Here is a 13,806-nt window from a genome sequence, read left to right on the forward strand (position 1 = left end):
CGTTTCCCTTTGCTTTCCCCACCCCAACCCGCCTTCCCAGACTCACCCCGGAATCTATAGTGAAGAGGGGGAAGGGGAAGCCAACTGTGTTGCGCCTGTGCACTGCGATCCTCACCCCACGACTGACACGCCGGTGGGCATTCCTGCCCACCCTCTCTCACGGACTCTGCAAGCTTCCCTAGCACTGAGGAGACAGAGCCCAGAGCTGGAATACGCATGTGCACTCCTCCCGGAATCTCTCTCACGTGACTCTGCGAGCATCCGTAGTAGGGCAGGGCCACAGCAGGCTAGAGGGACAGCCAGATGAAGCAATCCCATAATGCACCACCTCTGTGACCAGGCTTCCGCACGCATTCTGGGAAACAGAGTCTGAGTCCCGCCTCCATTTCCCCGCCCACCTTCAGCCCTCTTCAGGCACCGCAGTGCCTTTCCCCTCGGCTCCTCCCCTTCCTTCTTGGCAGGGGAACGAAGGCTTTGTCCTGTCCCAGTTATCTCTAGTTTAGATTCCTTGGCTTTGATTAAGAAGGTTAAGGAGGGATGTAACTCTGACTGGCCAAATCAAGATTCTGTTCGGCCTCAGGCCTCAGTTTCCTCCTCTGTAAAAAGGGCAGGTTCGGCTTGGTGACCACAAGCATCCCTGAGCCTTCAGGCTGTCGCCCCATGTTCTGGCCTGAGAGTCTGAACGGGAAGGATGGAGTGACAGCCAGCGAGACCCTTGGATTGTTGCACCGGACCCGTGTCCCGGCCCCTCTTCAACCCTGCGGGTCCTCACCAGCTGTAACCCCTGTAGACCCGGTTCCTGCCCGGTCTCTCTGGCAGAGCAGCAGAGGCATCCAACATCACGAGCACGAGGGGGTTCCCACAGGTTCCCACGAGAACGAGCCTCCCTTGGGCCCAGGCATCCGGCCTCACGCCTGTTCTCTGCTTTGACGAAAGATGGACACCACGGACTCTGGTCCTGAAGCCGCGAGGACCTACTGTGCTGCGACAGAGGAAGGGTCCGAGGCCAGATTCGAGCCCAGGACCTCCCCTCCCCCGTTCCAGGTCTGGCACTCCCCACTGAGACACCCAGCCGCCCCCGAAAGATAAATGTTTAAAAAAAAGAAATAAGAAATGGCCCTTCCAAAAAGCAAATATTTTACAGTTCAGGTCAGTACAAAAAGGGTGCCGTCATTGGTCACGTGCCCTCAGAAAACGTCACAGAAAAGATCCCCTGGAAAGTGATCCCGAGGAAATGATATCCTGCTTCCAGGAGAAGAGTCAGCACCAAAGGGCTTAATATCCGGGTAGAGAGGATGGAGAGTGAAGCCTCTGCTGCCCTGAGCTGGCAATGGAGAAAGCCTGCCCTACCTGGGCCCCAGGTTGGCAAGTATCCATGGGATTGGGGTGAAACTCTGCACATGAGGGCATCCTCCAGTGGGGAGCTAATGCCGTTGTGAAATGACTGATTCTGCCCATTTGTGTCTGTAGATTTTCTCACTGCAGAGCTCAGCCTTTCTGGGGAAGAAACTCAGAAGCAAAAATCTACTGGTGATGGTGCCTGTGATGTGTTAGATTTAAAATAGTTTTGAGCGTTGAGTAGTTGTAGATAAGAGAGGGGGAGTCATAAAATGTGATAATTAAAATGTTTGGGAGCAAGGGAAATATATAACAATTATGATCACTGAAATATGTTTTCTACTGTGTCTTGGTTTTATATAAATATAACATGGTCGCCAGGGAATATATTGCCAATTTATGAATATGCCCAAGCCAACTGGGTTTTATAGAGAAATTTAATTTATAATACACTGATTAATCAATAGAAAAAGAGAGAAAGTAAGAAAGGAATAAGAATGAAGGGCCTCAAGCCAATAAGGCCTAGACCTCAGTCCTAAGAGATAAATCAGTCAGTTGGTTTTATCACTCACCCAAGATCTCTCTAGGTAAGGCTTCTCATGCCAACCTCAGGCTCCACCTTCAAGAGAGCCTCCTTTCAAGAAATGTTTCCAGAGAATTCTCCTCCTGACTCCTCCTGAGTTCTCCTTCCACAGCCTCTTTCAAGACCTCTCCAGGAGCTCTCCCTCCAGGACCTCTCTCCTCTCAGACCTCCAGAGCATCAACCCCCCTCAGTCCTCAGATCCCACTATCTTTAAGCCAACAACCTAAGTTCCCTCCCCTCAGTTCTCACATCTACCAATCACTGTCTATGTCTCCCCTGTGCCAATGGTGGCTCTAGCTTAACCCAGGACGGCCCAGAGGTTTGTCCCCTTTGCAATGTCTGTTGAAGGTCATTCTCAAATAATTAAATCTTGATCTTTGCTGCAGCCCTTCCTAAATCCTCTTACTCTGAGTAGGGTGGAGATTGTAGTTTCCAAGACCTGGTTCTGTCATTCCAAGTATCTCTATTGTATCAATTCTAAAATCAATCATGACTCAAAGAACTTCCTGTTCTATGCTTAAGCATAGGTCAAAGCCCTTTCCATTGTTTAGCGAAAGGTTTCTGTCCTAAAGTAGACTTAAGTAGGGAGGAGAAGGATCCTCCCATGCCAAGGAGTTTCATATTCCAATAGAGTTCTTACTCTCAGTAGGAAATTTATTCATGTATGAAATTTCCCAATGGGGAAATTTCCAACATTCATAAGTCTAAGAAATTTTAAGGTTTACAATAACGCCTGATGATCAAACAACTTAATCAATTTTGTAATTCTGAATTCAATTCTAACTATAGATATACACAATATTCAAATTTTTTTAAGAGAATTAGACTAGTGAGAGAGAAAATAGAAAAGAAAAGAAAGCAAAACCTATGTTTTGCTACGCACATTGACAGAAAGCCAAATTAGGGGCAGTCCCTTTTGGGATAAATGTGTACAATTACAATAAATGTTCAATCAAAAGTTCAGTCCAATCATATCCAAAGTTCATTCTTGATCTTCTTGATGAAGTGTAGATTTTCGGCATCTTTCTGCAACAGTTCATTCCCTGGATATAAAATTTTCCTTCTTGAAGATCTTTTCTCGAACAGAATCAAAATCTTTGATTTTTTTATAACAGTAAAATCTTAAAATTCAAAATTCTTGGATTTTTATGAAAATACAATCTCAAACAAAAAAATTCAAAAATTCATAGATTTTAAATTAAAATACAATCCCCCCTGAAGTAAGTATTAAAATATATCAAGTTTAGCTCAGAATGCAATGTTCAGTTATGGGGGTGTATGTGTCAATTATCAAAAGAATAGAAAAATATTCAAAAACATAAGAAAATTCAAAATAGGCCTTGTATAGGTCCAGTTTAAAGTAATTTCTATCCCACAAGTATGTAGGACAGAATGCAGTAATATTTCACTTAGCCATTTGTAGCCAAGACTACACGAAGTTGCCATAATATAAGAAGAAAAGAATTAGAATTCTATTTTGATGGGGAAATGTCATTCCCTCGTCTGATTTTTTTTTGGTCATTCTCAGGGATATAGGGAGCCAGCAGCATAGTCAAGCTTTTTACTTGTTTGAGTACTTCGTAAAGAGTGTAGATACAAGGAAGTCCTACAACTTAAACATAAGTTAAGCGTCGCAACCTCGAGTCTCACTTTAATATCTCTTGTGTGCTCTATTGGCACTATTCAGGTTTAGTCTGTGCTCCTTGTTTTTATCCCTTTTCCTGGAATCAGACACAAACATTAATCACAGTCCTATAATATTTTATCAATAAATGGCAGGTTTCCATAGTTTAAAGCTTTTAGGCATATATTGATATTATAGCAAGAGTATATATTAACTTGTATTACTGCAGGAAAAAAATAATATTAATATTAATTATGTGTACCTTCAGTACAAAAAATGAGAAAAAAAATCAAATATTCTGATCAAAAAAGAAATAAAAAAATTAAGAAAAAAAATCAGTAATTCAATGTGTTCTTGAAAAAACAGTATCCATTTGTCTATGGATTATTATCTCCAATTCATATGATAAGACAGAGTCACAATTCATATGATAGGATAGAGTCAATCAGTCTCAGCAGAAGATGCTTTCTTCACATGTGAGCAGTGAATCCAAGAGTCCCTTTCTCCAATCTTTATAGATGTTGGAGTAGTTAATAATATTTGGAATGGTCCTTCCCACTAAGGTTAAGTTGCTCCAGTTTGCTTGAAATTCTTGATATAAACTTTATCTCCTGGGTTTAGGTCATGCAGAGAAAAGTCTAATGGTCCGGCTTGTACTGCAGCTCCGGATTCATGAAGTTCACGTAGTTTGTGCTGTAACTCCTGTATATAGGAAGCAATAGTAATATCTCCCCCTAATAGCGATGTATAAGCTGGGGAGAAAGGCTTAGCCTGTATAGGCGGATGTCCAAAAAGCATCTCAAATGGTGAAATATGTAAGTCTCCTCTAGGCCTGCTTCTAAGATAAAATAGGGCCAGAGGGAGAATTTCAGGCCATTTTAAATGGGTCTCAGTGCATAATTTGCCAATCATAGTCTTAAGTTCTTTATTCATCCTCTCCACTTGGCCTGAGCTCTGGGGGTGATATGGAACATGGAATTTTGGAGTTATCCCCAAGCAAGAATATATTTGGTTTAAGACAGAATCGGTAAAATGACTCCCTCTATCGGAGTCAATATGTGCTGGCAGGCCAAAACGAGGAATAATTTCCTTTAAAAGTATCTTTGCAACAAAATCTGCTGTGGCTCGGGTCTTAGGAAATGCTTCTGGCCATCTGGTTAGTTGATCTACAATTACTAGACAAAATTTATAACGTCCAGCCTTTGGCATTGTTATGAAATCTATCTGTAGATGTTCAAAAGGTGTGTAAGCCAGAGGACGTCCCCCAAAGCCTTTTCCACGATATGCATGTTGGTTATATGCCTGGCAAATAGAGCAGGCTGAACATACTTTAGAGGCTATAGTAGTTATACCAGGGGCTATCCATACTCTCTTGACAGAGTCCACGATGCCCTGGGTGCCAAAATGACCATTAAGTATTGCCTTGTCATCATAGACAACTAACTAGATGGCCAGAAGTTTTTCCTTCCAAAAAGAACAACACAGCATTTGTGGTCAAAATCCTATTAAAAGAAATCATACCTAGATTTGGGATTCCCTCAAAATTGGACTCAGACTGTGGAAGTCACTTTACTCAGTCAATATTAAATGAAATTTATAAAAATCTAGCAATACAAGCAACATACCACACACCATATCATCCCCAAAGTTCAGGGCAAGTGGAAACATTAAATAAAGACATTAAAACATTGATAGGAAAATTTTGTGCAGAAACACACCAAAAATGGACAAACATTCTTCCATTAGTTCTGTTCCATCTTAGAACACGACCCAGTGGAGATTTGCATATCTCTCCATTTGAGATGCTATATTGACATGCATTTTGGCAAGGAAGGACTTGTAAACCAGCTTACATTGCCATGATAGGTGGAGATTGTCAATTAACAAAATATATACAAGCTTTACAGACAAGAAATGGGCTTGATAAAACAAACCCCTGGATTACAATTTGCACAACATCAAACCAGGAGACATAGTATACTTTAAAAATTTCAATAGAAAATTGGCTACAGACATAAAATAGACTTGACCACATGAAGTATTACTACCCGATCAGCTATAAAAATTGCAGGAAAAGACTCATGGTTTCACTGTACCCACATGAAACCAGAAAAAGTTCAACACCACTGTAACAGACATCGAAGATAATTAGACAACAGATAGGGCTGAGAAATGGAAACAAAAAACTGATTAACATAAAAAATACAACACAAAGAAATAATAGTGACACATAATGTTCGAGACAACTTTCCAGCCCAGAGGAAAAGCAACCCAGAGGAAAAGCAACCCAGAGGAAAAGCATCCCAGAGGAAAAGCATCCCAGAGGAAAAGGTTTTAAACCAGCTCAGAGGAAAAGCATCAAGAAAAGATGCTAGGGAAAAGAAACAAAGAGGAAAAGCTGAAATGGACAGCTAAGATTTTGAACTTTGTAAATTTGTTTATATAAGAAGAGGACAGATTGAAAGTGAGACTTATGTGTAAGACCGAGTGTGTTGAAATAATAGAACAAACATAATTTCACATATTAGGGAAATAGTATGCATCACTACATAACATGGAAGAAAGAAGAGACCCATCAGTCAACATGAGAAGTGGAAATCTGAAGTAACTTGGTAAGTATTAATTCAACAAAACACTATTAGACTCAAAACACAAAATCACTAACATATTGAGAGACCTTGTTTATATAAACAAGTGTCTGAAATTGTATTTATGCAAACTGTAAATATGTATATAGTTAGTTCCATAAGGTCTTAGGCAAATAGAAAAATCAATAGATATTTCTATTTGATTGACATCATGATGTGGAACAATGTATATTGTTTTATTATATGTAAATACTTTCTATAAATAATGTATTAGTTTTAGTTAACGTATTAGTTTTAGTTAACGTAGAGTAAGTAGTATTAGCACTAATATTCAAATTTCTTGTAATAATTTTGTTCAACATGTATTGTACTGAATTTATTGTAAAACCCCAACACTACCCTTTCCCAAAATTTTCTGTTAAGAATTCCTTAGAGTAGATTTAGTAAATTGGTAACTATAATATAAATATGTGACCTTGGGAAGGTCACAACAAAAAAAGGGGACGATTGTGGAAAGGAAACAAGACTGACAGTTTGTGGGGGAAGGGCCCAACTGGGAGTGGCAGTGGGGTCTGGGGACTAGCACTTCCTGCCTGCTGTATGGATCTTGCTTCCGGGGGTTGGAGGGGAGAGGAGCTTGTTCAGCCCAGTCTGGTGTGGTGTGCCTCTTCTTGGTTCAGCCTGAAGATTCAAGCCCAATCTCTTCTTAAGGTCAGATTTGTTCTTGTTTACTTTCTGTCTACTGCTAAGATTCTGAATTATACAAAATTAGACTGATATTGAGGAGACGGAAGTGGGAAAACCCTCTGCCAGCCTCTAGGGCCTGGCCCTATACTTTGAAGCTAAGTAAAAACTCCAATTCCAACTGGATTATTAAACTTTATATTATTTGAATTCGCACTGAGATAAGTGGACTATCTTTTCTGGTCATAGAGGGAGCTGAAAATCAGTTCAGTCATCAAGGCAATAAAAGACCTTATCAGACCCCTGCTGTTTCCTCTCAGCAGGGGACATCCCCTCCCTTGCCTCACCAAACAATATTCCCTCTCTCCCCTTAACTCCTCTCCCCTCAACCTCCCATTATCCCCTTGTTTTCCAATTCTCTATTTCCTTTCCCAATAAATATTACAAGACCTAATGAATTCAACATTCGTATTCAGGTTTTGTGACTAAATTGTGATAAATTAGTTATTGCCAAAATATGTAAGAATAACTGCTATAACATACACTCATAGGGTTTAAGGAATCCTTAGAGAGGGAAAGTGATGAGAAAATCTTGTTTGAGGGTAAAGAAATTTGTTTCTGGACTGCTGATAAGCAGAATTTCTCTCAGCTGATATGGGTAAGACTTGTCTTTTAAGGAAAAAGAAGGCTTTTGGGACCTAATGGTGACAACGTACACCAAGAACAGAGAATGTCCTAGGATGGTTACAGAGGCATATCCTGGGCTCACCTGGGAATGGACCTTTTCTGACAATCCAGGATGATAATCCTTTAGTGAATCAATGATGGAATTAGCCAGCGACAGCCCTGGCTTGTACATGAAACCACTCACTGTGTCCTTTGGAACATGAGGAAATATTTTCCCTCTCGGCCTTTTCCTTTGTGACAAATTCCCATAATCAGCACATAATGCAAATTGTAAAATTAAAGTTTCCATTTTTCCCAAACAACCTATTCGGTTAATAATTGAAAATTCTTAGATTGTTAGAGAACATACTTTGAAAAGTAGGTGAAGTTTATTCATAGATGGCTTGTATTTGTAGCCTTAATTTACCAGAGTTGAAGTTTGGATCTTCAGCTTGGAAATACAGCTCAAAGCTTTCTTGAATTTCCCCCAGAATCTGGGGTGAAGAAATTCATCTCTAACATATTGTTACTCAAGTAATTATAGATGTTTATAGTTAATGTGTACTTTGCTAAAGGATATTCTTTAACAGAAACATCACATACCAACTCTGCAAACAACTCAGGAATCAGATTTCCTAAAGGGATCGATGCCTGTCAGAAGATGATTTCTGAAGAAGTCTGGTGGCTAAGACATGCAAATGCAAATGTTTAATGCCAATTGCTATTGTATTAATTTCCTCTGTTTCTACTTGGTGTTCTAGTTTTTGCCCCAATCCTGGTTTCTACACTTCTATGTTAGGGGCTAACTCTCCCTCTTGTGACCTGTCTGCCAATTGGGGAAGCAGTCACTGGACATCCTTCAGATCTCCAAGCAGGTCCCCACCTACCTAGGACCAAGCATTCACTGAGGACATGCCCCTAAAGACCCTGTGTCCACCTTCTTTCCCTCCCTGTTCATGTTTTGGCTACTCCCTTTATAATCTTGTCACTTCTCTAGTTGTTTCTAGGGTAGAAGCACTCATGGGAGTCACCCAGATGCCACTGTAGCCTCGGCAATAATTCCAACCCGAAGCCCTGGACATTGCCTATAGCCAATACCTCTCTCCTGACAATAGGCAGGGACATTTCTACAACCATTGTTAGCTCTGAAGAAGCTACAGAATACTGAGACCATCACCCTTTTTCCCTTAGATATCTGGAGAGGGGGGAGATTACATGGGCGTTGTAACCCAGGAATCTTGGGCAAACTTTTGTCAGGGAAGTTCCTTTGCTCCCTTACATCCTCATGACTCCTAACCTAAAAACATCTAATGACCCCTATAGGACCCTGAGATGATTGTCCTCCTTTGATCCTCCTTTAGATTTAAGGTGGACAAGAGAGATGCACCTCCAGATTACACCTAGATTCTATCAGGCTATATCTCAGACTCCTGTCTGTTCCCTAAAACCACAGAATCCTTTATGAGGGTCATTCCCTATGTCTCCAGGCAGACCCCAGTCAGATGACCAATCCCCTATGAAATGCTTGAGGGTTTACTACTCTAGGTATAGGAAGGGGAACCTCCAGCCTCGCTGGAAAGGACCCTATATTGTTCTTTGCTTTTATGCTGACCAAATGGGGCTAGTTAAGGAATCTATGTTCTTCATCGCCTAATAGCCCTCATCAAGGATCACATTAATACCATCCTGCTATGGTCCTTCACCAGCATTATCAAACCCTGACTCCTACTTAATCCCCTTATGACAATACGGTAGAATGAGGAAGATTCATTCATGTACAGTAGTAGAAGTGGGGAAATGAAGAGCCAGCTCCCAAATCCCTTCTTTCCCTCCCTGACCCCTAACCCCAGCAGTTCTTGTCTCTTCCACTCCTGACATATGCCAGGAACTAATAACACCTCAGCCCCATGAGTTCCTGTTCACTCCCCCCACCCCAGGAATTCCTTTGCATTCCCCTACCACAAAAATGTATAAAAAGCCTGTTAGCCCCAGACTGGAGGCCAGCCATTTTTAGTGCTGGGATCCACAGTGCAGTTTGGTTAATAAACCTCCCTTCTGTGTGTTACATGGTTGGTCTGATTTCATCTTTGGAATCAATAATCAAGCACTTCAACAGTAACACATTATTAGACCTCTGACTCCCTGAACTACTCCCTGAATGCCAAATATCAAACAGTACCAAATGGTGGAATTTTTCAGGCTCACAAATTTTTCCTCCAATTTTTATTGTCCTATCTCCCCAAGATCTTTATTTTAACATTTCTGTGAAACCTACATTAAATCAGATTTAAAAATTGAACTTGCACACTCAAAAGCAATCTCAAGCTATCAGTTTTGGTTGAAACGTCCCAAAGTTTACAGGGTTCTGTCGACACTCATCAAAAATACTTCATGAAAGGGGCAGTTGATTCCCCCTCCCACCTTCTTTTTTGCATATCATTTTATAGCCTTTAATTCCCAAATCTTTTTTTATGATTCTTTTATTTACTATAATAATGAAAACGATTTTGAGTTACAAATATCATTTCCCCCATATATTAATATATAATTTGATCTAATTGTAGCCCTTCAAGGAGAGATTTTGAATAAAAAAAACCATTTTTCTCCTTTTCCCTCTCTTTCATATTTACCTTTTCCTGTTTCTCTTGAAGAAGGAAACTATAAGTAAATTAGGTGAACACAGAACACTATACATGTCAGACCTTTGGGATGGGAAAGATTTTAAAACCAAGCAAGACTTACAAAGAGTCACAAAATGTAACATAAATAATTGTGACTACATCAAATTAAAAAGTCTTTGTACAAACAAAACCAATGTAACTAGAATCAGAAGGGAAGCAACAAATTGGGAAACAATCTTCATTACAAAAACCTCTGACATCTCAGCAGCAAGAATTAGAAAGAGAAATCCCATTCAAAATCACTTAAGACAAAGTAAAATACTTAGGAATCTATCTGCCGAGACAAACACAGGAACTATATGAACACAACTACAAAACACTTTCCAGACAGTTAAAACTAGATCTAAACAATTGGAAAAACATTGATTGCTCATGGGTAGGATGAGCTAACATAATACAAATGACAATCCTGCCCAAATTAATTTACTTATTTAGTGCCATACCCATTGAACTACCAAAAAACTTCTTTACTGAATTAGAAAAAATCATAACTAAGTTCATTTGGAAGAACAAAAGATCAAGGATATCCAGGGAAATCATGAAAAAAAAATGCAAAGGAAGGAGGATTTGTAGTCACAGATCTCAAACTATACTATAAAGAAGTGGTTATCAAAACAATTTGGTACTGGCTAAGAGACAGAAAGGAGGATCAGTGGAATAGACTTGGCGTAAATGATCTCAGCAAGACAGTTTATGACAAAACCAAAGACCCCAGCTTTTGGGACAAAAATCCATTATTTGACAAAAACTGCTGGGAACATTAGGAGATAGTGTGGGAGAGATTAGGTTTGGATCAACACCTCACACCCTACACCAAGTTAAATTCAGAATGCGTGAATGACTTGAACTTAAAGAAGGAAACTATAAGAAAATTAGGTAAACACAGAATAGTATACATGTCAGACCTTTGGGAAGGGAAAGACTTTAAAACCAAGCAAGAAAAAGAAAGAGTCACAAAATGCAAAATAAATAATTTGGAATACATCAAATTAAAAAGTTTTTGTACAAACAAAACCAATGAAACTAAAACCAGAAGGAAAGCAACAAATTGGGAAACAATCTTCATAAAAAAACCTCTGACAAAGGTTTAATTACTCAAATTTACAAAGAGCTAAATCAATTTTACAAAAAATCAAGCCATTCTCCAATTGACAAATGGGCAAGGGACATGAACAGGCAGTTCTCAGCCAAAGAAATCAAAACTAGTAATAAGCACATGAAAAAGTGCTCTACATCTCTTATAATCAGAGAGATGCAAATCAAAGTAACTCTGAGGTATCACCTCACACCTAGCAGATTGGCTAACATGACAGCAAAGGAAAGTAATGCATGCTGGAGGGGATGTGGTAAAGTAGGGACACTAATTCATTGCTGGTGGAGTTGTGAATTGATTCAACCATTCTAAAAGGGTGCTAAAAGACTCTCTGCCCTTTAATCCAGCCATAGCACTCCTGGGTTTGTACCCCAAAGACATAATAAGGAAAAAGACTTGTACAAGAATCTTCATAGCTACGCTCTTTGTGGTGGCCAAAAATTGGAAAATGAGGGGATGCCCTTCAATTGGGAAATGGCTGAACAAATTGTGGTATATGTTGGTGATGGAATACTATTGTGCTAAAAGGAATAATAAAGTGGAGGAATTCCATGGAGACTGGAACAACCTCCAGGAAGTGATGCAGAGCGAAAGGAGCAGAACCAGGGAAACATTGTACAGAGACGGATACACTGTGGTACAATCAAACGTAATGGACTTCTCCATTAGTGTCAATGCAATATCCCTGAACAATCTGCAGGGATCTAAAAAACACTATCCACAAGCAGAGGATAAACTGTGGGAGTAAAAACACAAATGAAAAGCAACTGCTTGACTATAGGGGTTGAGGGCATATGACTGAGGAGAGACTCTCAGTGAACACTCTAATGCAAATACCAACAACGTGGAAATGAGTTCGAATCAAGGACACATGTGATACCCAGAGGAATCGTGCATGGGCTGTGGGAGAGGTGGGAGGGGTTGGGGGAGAAGAAAAGAAAATCATCTTTGTTTCCAATAAATAATGTTTGGAAATGACGAAATAAAATAATGTTTAAAAAAAAAACCCTCTGACAAACGTTTAATTACCCAAATTTACAAAGAATTAAATCAATTGTACAAAAAATCAAGCCATTCTCCAATTGATACATGGGCCATGAACAGGCAATTTTCAGTGAAAGAAATCAAACCATTAATAAGTACATGAAAAAGTGTTCCAAATCTCTGATAATCAGAGAGATACAAATCAAAACAACTCTGAGGTATCACCTCACACCTAGCAGGTTGGCTAACATGACAGCAAACGAAAGTAATGAATGCTGGAGGGACCATTAATGCACTGCTGGTGGAGTTGTGAATGGATCCAACCATTCTGGGAGGCAATTTGGAAATATGCTCAAAGGGCAATAAAAGACTGTTTGCCCTTTGATCCAGTCATAGCATTGCTGGGTTTGTACCCTAAAGAGATAATAAGAAAAAAAGACATGTACAAAAATATTCATAGCTGTGCTCATTGTGGTGGCAAAAAACTGGAAAATCAGGGGATGTTCTTCAATTGGGGAATTGTGAATCTTAAAATTTCTCAGACTCTGGAGGTACTTGATCAGGAATGTATTGGGCATTTTACATTGCTCCACCCATTTTTAGGCATATTTTAGGGGAAGATAACATTGTAAGACGCCTTACTAAACAATGAAAAAGTATTTAACTCATACTTATAGTGAAGGCAGAACCTTAAGCTAGGTCTATTTTTAGATCTAATACAAAAAGGGTGCTAAGTACCTATGAATGTCAAATTAATCACTAAAAGGTCAAGCAACTTACAAGGGGCAAGCTTAGCAAAGAGATGTGAAGTACTCAGAAGATATAATCTACCCAGAGGAGAAAACTAAAGAGTGGTGAAAAATAAGAATTGGCAGTCCTAGGAAAAGCTTCATCTGTGATTGGTAGACGTCAAAATTTAGGGGAGGTGACACAAGAGAAAATTTTCTTTAAAAGGAAGGAGCTTGAGGACTCTGAAGGCAAGTTCAGTTTTGAAAGCTGAATTGGAGGTCAGGAGTCAGAGCTGGGTCTCTGAACTCAGTTCAGGAGTTGAGGATTTCAGTGAAGAATTGGAATTTTGCTTGGGAAAAAAATCTTGTGGTGAGTGATTAAAGACTTAGTTTATCTCTTAAAAAGAAAGGCCTAGGCCATTGGCCTAGGCCCTAGCCTTTTCCTGCTATTTTCTCTTACTCTGTCTCTTTACTTTCCCTTAATTCCTTCATTCGTATTAATTAAAATCTCCATAAAACCCAGCTGACTTGGGTGTTTCATATTTGGGAATGTTTCCCATGGCGACCACTTATTTTTAATATGAAATCAAGACACTAAAAATTATTTTTAAAGTTTTGGCAACTCACAGTTTTGAAACCATATTTTTGCGGTCACAGAATGGCTGAACAAATTGTGGTATATGTTGGTGATGGAATCCTATTGTGCTCAAAGGAATAATAAAGTGGAGGAATTCCATGGGGACTGGAACACTCCAGGAAGTGATGCAGAGTGAGAGGAGCAGAAGCAGGAGAACATTGTACACAGAGACTGACACACTGTGGTACAATTGAATGTAA

At 39.7% G+C, this 13,806-nt stretch overlaps 2 protein-coding genes across 2 annotated transcripts in view; one reads left to right on the forward strand and one right to left on the reverse strand.

The window, feature by feature from the left end:
- The window catches only part of LOC130456864 (zinc finger protein 480-like), a 60,863-nt gene extending 60,598 nt beyond the window's left edge, over nucleotides 1-265 (reverse strand). The window contains exon 1 of the mRNA XM_056814464.1: nucleotides 47-265. The gene's annotated coding sequence lies outside the window, so the exon portion shown is untranslated. The remainder of the gene's footprint in view (nucleotides 1-46) is intronic.
- The window catches only part of LOC130453528 (zinc finger protein 260-like), a 498,148-nt gene that overhangs the window by 198,063 nt on the left and 286,279 nt on the right, over nucleotides 1-13,806 (forward strand). The gene's annotated exons all lie outside the window — the stretch shown is intronic.

Source organism: Monodelphis domestica, chromosome 2 (assembly GCF_027887165.1).
Source record: "Monodelphis domestica isolate mMonDom1 chromosome 2, mMonDom1.pri, whole genome shotgun sequence".
Taxonomy (NCBI): Eukaryota; Metazoa; Chordata; class Mammalia; order Didelphimorphia; family Didelphidae; genus Monodelphis; species Monodelphis domestica.